General features: G+C 40.9%; 1 pseudogene; it reads right to left on the reverse strand.

Moving 5' to 3' along the window:
• Positions 1-1,373: 1,373 nt before the first annotated feature.
• Positions 1,374-1,492, reverse strand: LOC145403451 (5S ribosomal RNA; annotated as a pseudogene).
• Positions 1,493-8,803: the final 7,311 nt, after the last annotated feature.

Raw genomic sequence — 8,803 nt, forward strand, 5'->3', positions numbered from 1 at the left:
TTGGATGAACTTTTAAGCAGGAACTGGAGAGGCTGCCACAGGTGCTCAACAGAATCTGAGCAGCGCACTTCAAGCTGAACCCCAAGAGGTGCTACTTGTTCCAGAAGGAGGTGAAATACTTGGGAAACATTGTAGGCGAGTGTGGTGTCTGTACTAATCCAGAGAAGATGGCGGCTGTGGAAATCTCACTGGTTCCAACTTGTGTGAAGGACCTATGGAGTTTCGTGGGCTTGTGTACCTACTATTGACGTTTTGTCAAGGACTCTGCAGTGATAGCAACACCTCCACACAAGCTGTAGGAGAGGAGACAGAAGTTTACGTGGAGTGCAGTGACTTAGAAGGCCTTCGATGAACTCAAACATTGGCGAGCTCTCCAGTGTTGCCATACCCAGATTGGAGTCAGCCATTCATGCTGGACTGTGACACTAGTGACCAAGGTATTGGTGGAGTCCTGTTTAAAAGAAGGATGACAAACAGCAAGTGGTGGCATTTTATGGCACTTCAACCAGTTTTGATTACTCACTGTATAAACTAAATTGTCAAAATATTACTAAATATATCTGTGTAGTCTATCGTTCCCCCAATGCTTATTCGGAACCAAGTGTATTTGATTCCATATCCACACAGTTGAGTAACTTTAATCTTGCCCTTAGCACCGAAATTACCATTTTGGATGATTTTAACATACATAACGTTGAATGGTTATTGCATTCTGCCAGGACTGACGATGGTGGCCTAGAGTGCGAGGTGTTTGCAGAATCGTTTAATTTCACCCAGCTGGTAGCGCAACCAAACAGAATACCTGATAATCCTGACCGTAATGCCCATCTCTTGGATCTATTCCTGACAAATAATCCAGATCAATACATGATAGAGGTATTGTCTCCTATTGGCTCCTCTGACCACAATCTCATCAAAGCCTCATTAGTTAGCCCCTCCCACCTCCCCGTTCTCAACCTGTCAGGATGACTTGATGGCACTTGGATAGGGCAAACTGGGATGGATTTAAAAATTATCTTGCTGACATTCCATGGCAGTCTTTCTTCTCTAGTGATCCCAATTCTACCCAATCCCACATTTGCGACTTAATACTAGCTGGGGTGGATATATTCATACCAAGTCAGGAGATCACTAAAAGATCGAAGTCTCCAAAATGGTTTGATGGCAACTGTGCCAGAGCAACAGCCCAAAAGTCATTAGCATATAACTCTTACTTAAAATCAAAAACATCTGAATCACACTCTCTATTTAATTCATTCATTCATTCATTGCCAGACGTCATGTATCCCAAACGGGGTGGCCAAGGGCTTAGAGTTAATTGTTTTACAGGGAGGGGCACTAATCCTCCGCAAACCCCACTTGACACGTAGGGATGCCAACAGCACCTGGTGTTCCCAGGCGGTCTCCCATCCAAGTACTAACCAGACTCAACGTTGCTTAACTTCGCTGATCAGACGGGAAGCGGTTTACTCAACGTGGTATTGCTAGAAATCATGGAAATGCTGTAATAAATCTAGCTAAATCAAACTTTCTTCAGCGCAAGCAGTAAAACTACTTAATAACCCTTATGACAATGGAATAGTCTGGTCAACTCTTAATTCTTTCAATAACAACTTTAACAAATCATCATCCATTCCCCCACTAAAATCTTCAGATGGCAATATTACAAATGACCCACGTGCAAAACAGATGTTTTTGCCAGTACATTTGCCAGAAATTCTACCATAGATGATGCCAGGCAGAACGTCCCAGCACTAAAACTTGACTCTCCTGAAACTGATCCACTTAAAATCCAGACAAGATAAATAAAATCCGTCCCAGACAATTAACCCACCAACAAAGCCCCAGGACCAGATGGAATTCTGCCAATTTTTTTTTTTAAATGTTCCCCTGAACTTGTCTCTGTTCTAGCTAAATTATTCAAACTATGCATACGTTTTTCTTCATTCCCAAATTCAAAGATAGAAGCCAGTATCCACCCAATTCCGAAGAAAGGAAGTTCCTCTGACCTCTCTGATTACAAACCAATAGCTCTCACATCTTCTCTTGGTAAGGTATTTGAAACTTTAATTACTAAGCACATTGTTAAACATCTTGAATCCAACAACTTAATTAGTGATAGACAATATGGTTTTCACCACGAGAGATCCACCATTTACATACTCAGTCTCGTAACTCATACCATCCATCAATCAATTGACCTACATGGAGAAACTCATGCAGTAGCCCTTGATATTTCTACAGCTTTCGATAGAGTATGGCACCGTTCCCTGCTGTCCAAACTCCCTTGTTATGGACTAACGTCTTTTGTTCCTTTGATCTCCTCATATATTACTGACAGAAAAATAAGCGTAAAAGTAGATGATGTATATTCCAATTTCCACTTAATTAACGCCGGCACGCAGCAGGGATCAGTTCTGGCCCCAAATCTGTTCCTGGTTCATATTAATGATCTCTTATCTGTCATCCACAATCCCATCCACTCATATCCAGATGACTCAACACTACATAGTTCATTCACACTCAGACACCCAGTTATAAAATATGATATCTCTACCTCTCAACTCAGTACAGCCGTCTCCATAAATCAAGACCTATCTTCGATCAGTGAATGGGGACAAAACAACCTTGTCTCATGTAATGCTAGTAAAACTAAATATATACAATATACTAATAGACAGATATTGCCAGATTCGTATATTACCTTCAGTACTACTAATACTCCCATCTCCAAAAGAACTGAAATTCTCAGCGTCTCACTTAACAATGCCCTCAGCTGGACCTCTCATGTTAGATCACTTGCTAAAACCGCCTCAAAGAAATTTGGATTAATGTACAGAGTCTGTAACTTCTTCACTGACCAGCAGTTAGCTGTAATTTATGTCATGTGCGCTCTCAGCTTGAATATTGCTCACCCTCGTGGAATGGATGTGGAGAGGTTGTATTAAAACAACTAGACAAAATTGAGAACAAGGCTGCTATTAACAACCATGCCATTACAAATAAACTACCTCCCCTGCAAGTAAGAAGGAATGTTGCCTCTGTTGCATTATTTTACAGATATTTTTATGGCAAATGCTCAGATGAAGTTGCGACCATGGTGCCACCTCTCCTTGACTTCCCTCGTCCTACACGGGCATCTGGTAGCGCTCATGACTGGAATGTCACTCAGCCATTTTGCAGATCTTCTGCCTATCAGAATTCTTTCATTCCCTGAACGGCACCTCTTTCGAACTCGCTTCCCCAGAGTTGTTTCCCTCCAAACTTCAAGCTACAGCTGTTTAGGTCTAACTGTTAAAGATATTTTATGAACAGAGGACATAAGTAAGCTGGTGTATGGATTTTTTTTTCATTTGTTTTTCCTTCCTCTGTTCTGTTATTATGTAAAAAAAAAAGTTCAGCCCACCGGAGTGGAACTACTTTGTGACCTCTAAGTGGCTGTTGGCAGTGGTGAAGAGCCTTGATTTTTTTCATCCCTATTTGTATGGGTCCTACTTCATCATCAGGACAGACATGCAGGAGTCAAGCTGAAGACAAATCTGGAAGGACAACTGGCATGCTGGCTCGGAAAGCTGGACCAGCACAACTGTGAGGTGCAGCACCGTTCTGGGCGGGAATATACATGGCAATGCTGACAGCCTGAGTAGTTGGCCTTGGAATCCAGAGTGCTGGCAGTGTAGGAAAAAGGTGATCAGAGCAAGAAATGTTTCCGTACTGCAGTGACAGGGCCAGCGTCAGCTGAAGAAGCCCTGAAGAGGGTGCAGATGGAGGATGAAGATTAACAACCATTCCTACAGTGGCTGCAGCGGAGAACATTGTGACCCAGTTTAGAAGAGGTTTCCAGATTCAACCCAGTGACTGAAAACTAATGGAGTCTGTAGGAACTTCTTCATTTGAACATGAGTGGGAGGCACACGATGGCCTCAGCAAGTATTGGTCACTGGTGGTTCGGAAGAAAATGAGGTCTGAGATCTTGAGTGACTCTCATAACTAGATCGCTAGTGGGCACATAGGAGTGAAGAAAACTCTAAGTCGGCTGCGACAGAGGTTCTACTCAACTGGAATGCATCACGATGTTGAAGAGTGGTGTCAGGCCAGTGATGTATGATGTGCTAAGAAGGGACCCAAGAAACGTCGTTGCACCCATCTCCACCTGTACCAAATGGGTGCATGGATGGAAAGAGTTGTGGTGGACATAGCTGGACCTTTGCCACTCACTGAAAGAGGAAACCAGTATATATGTGTCATCATGGGCTGCTTCACAAAGTGGCCAGAAGCCTTTGCCATCAAGAGGCTGCAACTGTTTCTCAGATGTTGGTTGACCAGTTTTTCTGTCGTTTTTGCATGCCACAAGAGCTATATTCAGACCAGGATAGAAACTTTGAGTCTGCTGTGTTCCATGAGTGTTGTAAGTTACTGGGGATCAAGAAGACCAGGACGACCTAACTAAGGCCACACTCAGATGGGATGGTGGAGATATTCAACTGGACCCTGGGACAAGAACTGGCCAAGAACAGGGTTGCCAGGTCGTGCCATAAATGTCATTTTTTGCCAGAAATCTCGTGTTTCCCGAAAAACTGCCATTTTTTTTTTTTTATGGCACAAAATAATTGATGCAATAAAAATGCCATAATTTGTAGCCAGTTTGCTATTTTGTGCCAGAAATTGCCAGTGATATCCAAATTTATCTTGGGAGAATAAAAAAATAAAATTAACAGTTAAAAATTCTCCACTGCCATTATTTACGTTTTTAGATTATATAGGTAAGTTCTCGCCACTGAGACAAAGCGGCGACTATTGGTGAAGGGTGTGACACGTTCGGCTGTACTGTAGATGTGAGGCTCTGCATGCGTGAACAATGCCTGTAGCAAAGATTTTCTTATTCCTGAAGAGATGCTGAGAAATTTCAATAATAGTATGTATGAGAGTCAACATGAGGAATGGGATAGCAGTGAAGCTGAAGAAGCATTCCAAACATTGACTTAATGTTTTCAGAAATAGGTGTCTATGTGTGTGTCTGAGCTGCAACAAAACATGTGAAATGTATGGTTAATTTTCAGTTCTATTCTCATTTTTGTAAATTAAAAAAAGACTGCCATTTTTTTTTCCTTGAATAAAGTACATCATATATAGGATTTATTTTCAGTTTCCTATGTTAATTTTGTAATTGCCATAAAGACCGCCATTTTTCAAAACTAGTTTGCCAGAAAATGCCATAAATCACACTCATAGATGCCACATGAGCACTACAACACCTGGCAACCCTGGCCAAGAACTGCATAGAGGGACAGATGAAACAGGACCAGAAACTACTTGCATTGCTGATGGCATATAAGTCTGCATCCCATGAGTCTACAGGCTACACCCGTGCAAAACTGATGCTCAGTCGTGACTCACGTTAACCCGATGACTTGTTAATGGCAAGACCAACTGGTGAAGAGCTGCCTACAATCTCCTCCAGCTATGCGAAGCATCTTCAGGAAAGACCGTCTGAGGTACATTATCAAGCTTGAGGAGCTCTAAAGTTTTCAGACGAAGTGATGAAGTGGAAGTAGTCTGCTCAGACAAGTGAGGTGAGGTTGCAAAGATGGTGACAAAATTCGGTTATACAATCCTCAGCGGCAGAAGGGACAGTTACCAAAGCTGCAGAACCCATGGGATGGGCCTTCCACTGTGTTGGACCGCCTATCAGATGTAACGTACTGGATTCTGGAAGGCAGGAAACCTTGCCCAAAGGTAAGTACATGTAAATTGTCTGTGGAAGTACCATGGACCAGGACAGTATACCTGCGACATCTCTGAGGAATCATGCTTTCCTGCAGCTGAGGATATTGAGGAGAACCAGGAAGTTGAAGAACAAGAGGATAATGATAATTTCCCAGGAGAAGTGCACCAGGAAGAGGACAAAGTAATTCCAAGAGGAGTGGATTGAGTAGAGGAACAAGGATGTCGTCAGAAGCAGCATAGGAGAAGACCTGATAAGCTGAAAGAACATTTCGTGTATAATTAGATGGTTCATTAGGAGTAAGGATTATGTTTGAATACATTGTGTAGTTTTGTCGGGACGACAAAGAACTAGGGAGGGAGTTGTGTTCAGAAGTAGAATTTGCTCGTTAGGTAGTGCTGGAGTATTCCCGACGATTCTAGAATTTTTCTGTTATGTGTCAGAGTTTCCAGTTAGCCTGCTGTTTATGAGCGGACGTATTTCGTAAAGCTGTGCATTAAATTATACGCCCCTTTTTCTCTATAATGATTTATATATGTGATAGTTTGTTAAAGTACATAATTTTATCTCAGTCTGTATGCTAAATAATATACACTGTTGTGTAATGTAAGAAAACTCTGGATATATTGGATGTCTTCGTGTTGGTAGCGGTTGCTTCCTCAAGAATGTACAGTAGTAAATCATTCTAGTAACTAGGGAGCTTATACAAGGAGGTGGAAGAGCCTAGGGGAGTCAGTTTCGTTTCAGTTCAGTTTGAGTTTAGTTCAGTGTCCTTTCAGTGTCAGTGCAGTTTGTGAAGATTGTATAGCTCCGGTACTTGTGAAAACTGTGAAGTTGGCAAGCATTAAGTGTAGTTATTTGGAAAATAAAGACAGCAAAATTAAGAAGCCAGCGTTTATTGAAAACGCCTGAGCTGATCTTGTTTTTGTACACCGTAAGGCTGACCATAGGAAGAACAACTCAATGGGCAATGTCCTTCCCATACTGAACTACTCTTGTTGGAGCCTGTGGCAGTGTGGGACGAGAATGTAACAGTACATACAGTAGTGCATAAGTAGAGTAAATTTTGGTTTTCAATGTTTGTTGTTTCTGCATAGTTTTCTTGGTGTTTAAAATTATTTTGAATATTCCTATTTGTGTTTTGATGTCTAAATATGGCAGAATAATCAGAAAGCACTGCCAAAAGTAGGAATGATATTGTACCTAGTGTAGTATAAAGGTAGGGTGTTTTTTGGTTTTAATTTTTTTTTGTATGGTAATCTTGATGTTATTTTCGATATTCGTATTTCTGTTTTGATGTCCAAATATACCTGAATGACCGGAAAACACTGCCAAAGTAGGCAGAGGTTTTGTACGTACATCTGTAGGTTAGGTATAGATAGGAGGTTGGGTTTAGGTATAGTAAGGGGGATAATTGAGGGACTACTGTATATGAATATGAAAGGAAATACCGTGATAAAACTATTTTCCAAATATTTTTGTAAAAGAAAAAAAGAACGTCATTTATGCCTGATATTACGATATTTCATACACCCCACTTTTGGCCACTTTTCAGTTGCTCTTCCATACAGGAAAACCAAACATGATGCACGTCCTGGCCCTTGAAGTTTTATCTGATCCTGGGCCAGGTCTGTTCACTTTTGGTGGCACTTTGACAAAGGGTTTTTGAGTTACTACAAGAAACATAAGTTGTTCCTGTATAAAACTTGACCTAGATCGCATTTTCAGCAGTTCAGCAATATTCTCATAGGTGACTAGTGACTGTCTGTGACAGTTATAGTCATTTCATTATTATTATCATTATATATATGTATTTTTTTTGTGTATGGCCTAGTTACTGTCTATAAAAGTAACATAACACTGACACAGAATATGACCCAATGAGCAGGATAATTTAATACTATATTGTTTAAGCAGTACGTAAATAGAAAAATATTTTAGGTTTCCATTACCACAAACATGAGTTTTAGATAATACAACCAGGTATATAAATATTTCCCAGGTTTCGGTGGTGCACGGCTTTCATTATGAAAGCTATCATACATGTATGTAATAATAATATTTAGTTTTTTGTTGTTTCTACAATCGTATTTATGTTTGGTTTGTGGTATTGGATTGTGTATCCACTCCCTTTGTTTTTATGCCACTGCCTTCTTTGTATTATCATCCAGACAGCAGCAGACAGAAAAGATGCGGTGCAATAGTTTATCATATAGGTAGAGCAAGGTTACTGAAAGCAAGACTGATAATTAAAGCACCACAGTTTTGTGTGGCCTTGCCACCAAGTCAAAATAATGGAGGGGCACAGGGGAAGAATTAGACAGAGAGGAAGGGAATTTTAAGTGAAGCAACAAGTGTTGGTTCTTAGCCCAACATGTTAAGCAGTATTTCCACAACAGGGGGCAATAAGAAACACGTACAGCACAAGCATGACTGAGAAGGTGGGGAGCCAAACATTCCTACAGAATAATGCAGATAATTGTCGCTTTACAATCTTTGTTCTGGATTCATAGAACTCGCCCTAGTTTACCTTGTTCAGGTTGATTTATCTAAGTTCTGGTGCTATTGCCCACGGTTAGGGCATGGCACCGCATACATAAGCTGTGGCCACTGTAACTCCCGTACAGCAGCAGCTGACACTGGGAGTTTGTTTGGCGACGGAAAGAGAGGGGTTACCATAACGAGTTAATCGAGTTTACCTACAGCTGTGGAAAGGCCCTGTGAGATACTTTTCATTTCTCTCAAAGAGAAACTTGAATGTTCCAGAAGTACTGCAGCTAACAAGTACTAAAAGAAAGATACTGTGCATTGGAACACCTGCTGAGTCACTAATCACACAATGTAATACTATATAAGAACTCGAGAATCATTAGCAGCTGAATGTGTTTCAAGATGACAAGAACCCTTCTTGAACCGTACATCAAAACAGTATATGATGCAAGTTTCACGTATATATTAAGAACTTCATTGTGTGGAATTCCATTGAATCTTAATAGATTTTCATCACTGGCTCGAAGATATCTAAATTGGCCTCTTTAGGTTCGTTCATTGCTTATAACCTAACCTTTTAGGAACTGA

The sequence above is a fragment of the Coenobita brevimanus genome, chromosome 60 (assembly GCF_032717465.1).
Source record: "Coenobita brevimanus isolate Jiangsu-jjx chromosome 60, ASM3271746v2, whole genome shotgun sequence".
NCBI lineage: Eukaryota > Metazoa > Arthropoda > Malacostraca > Decapoda > Coenobitidae > Coenobita > Coenobita brevimanus.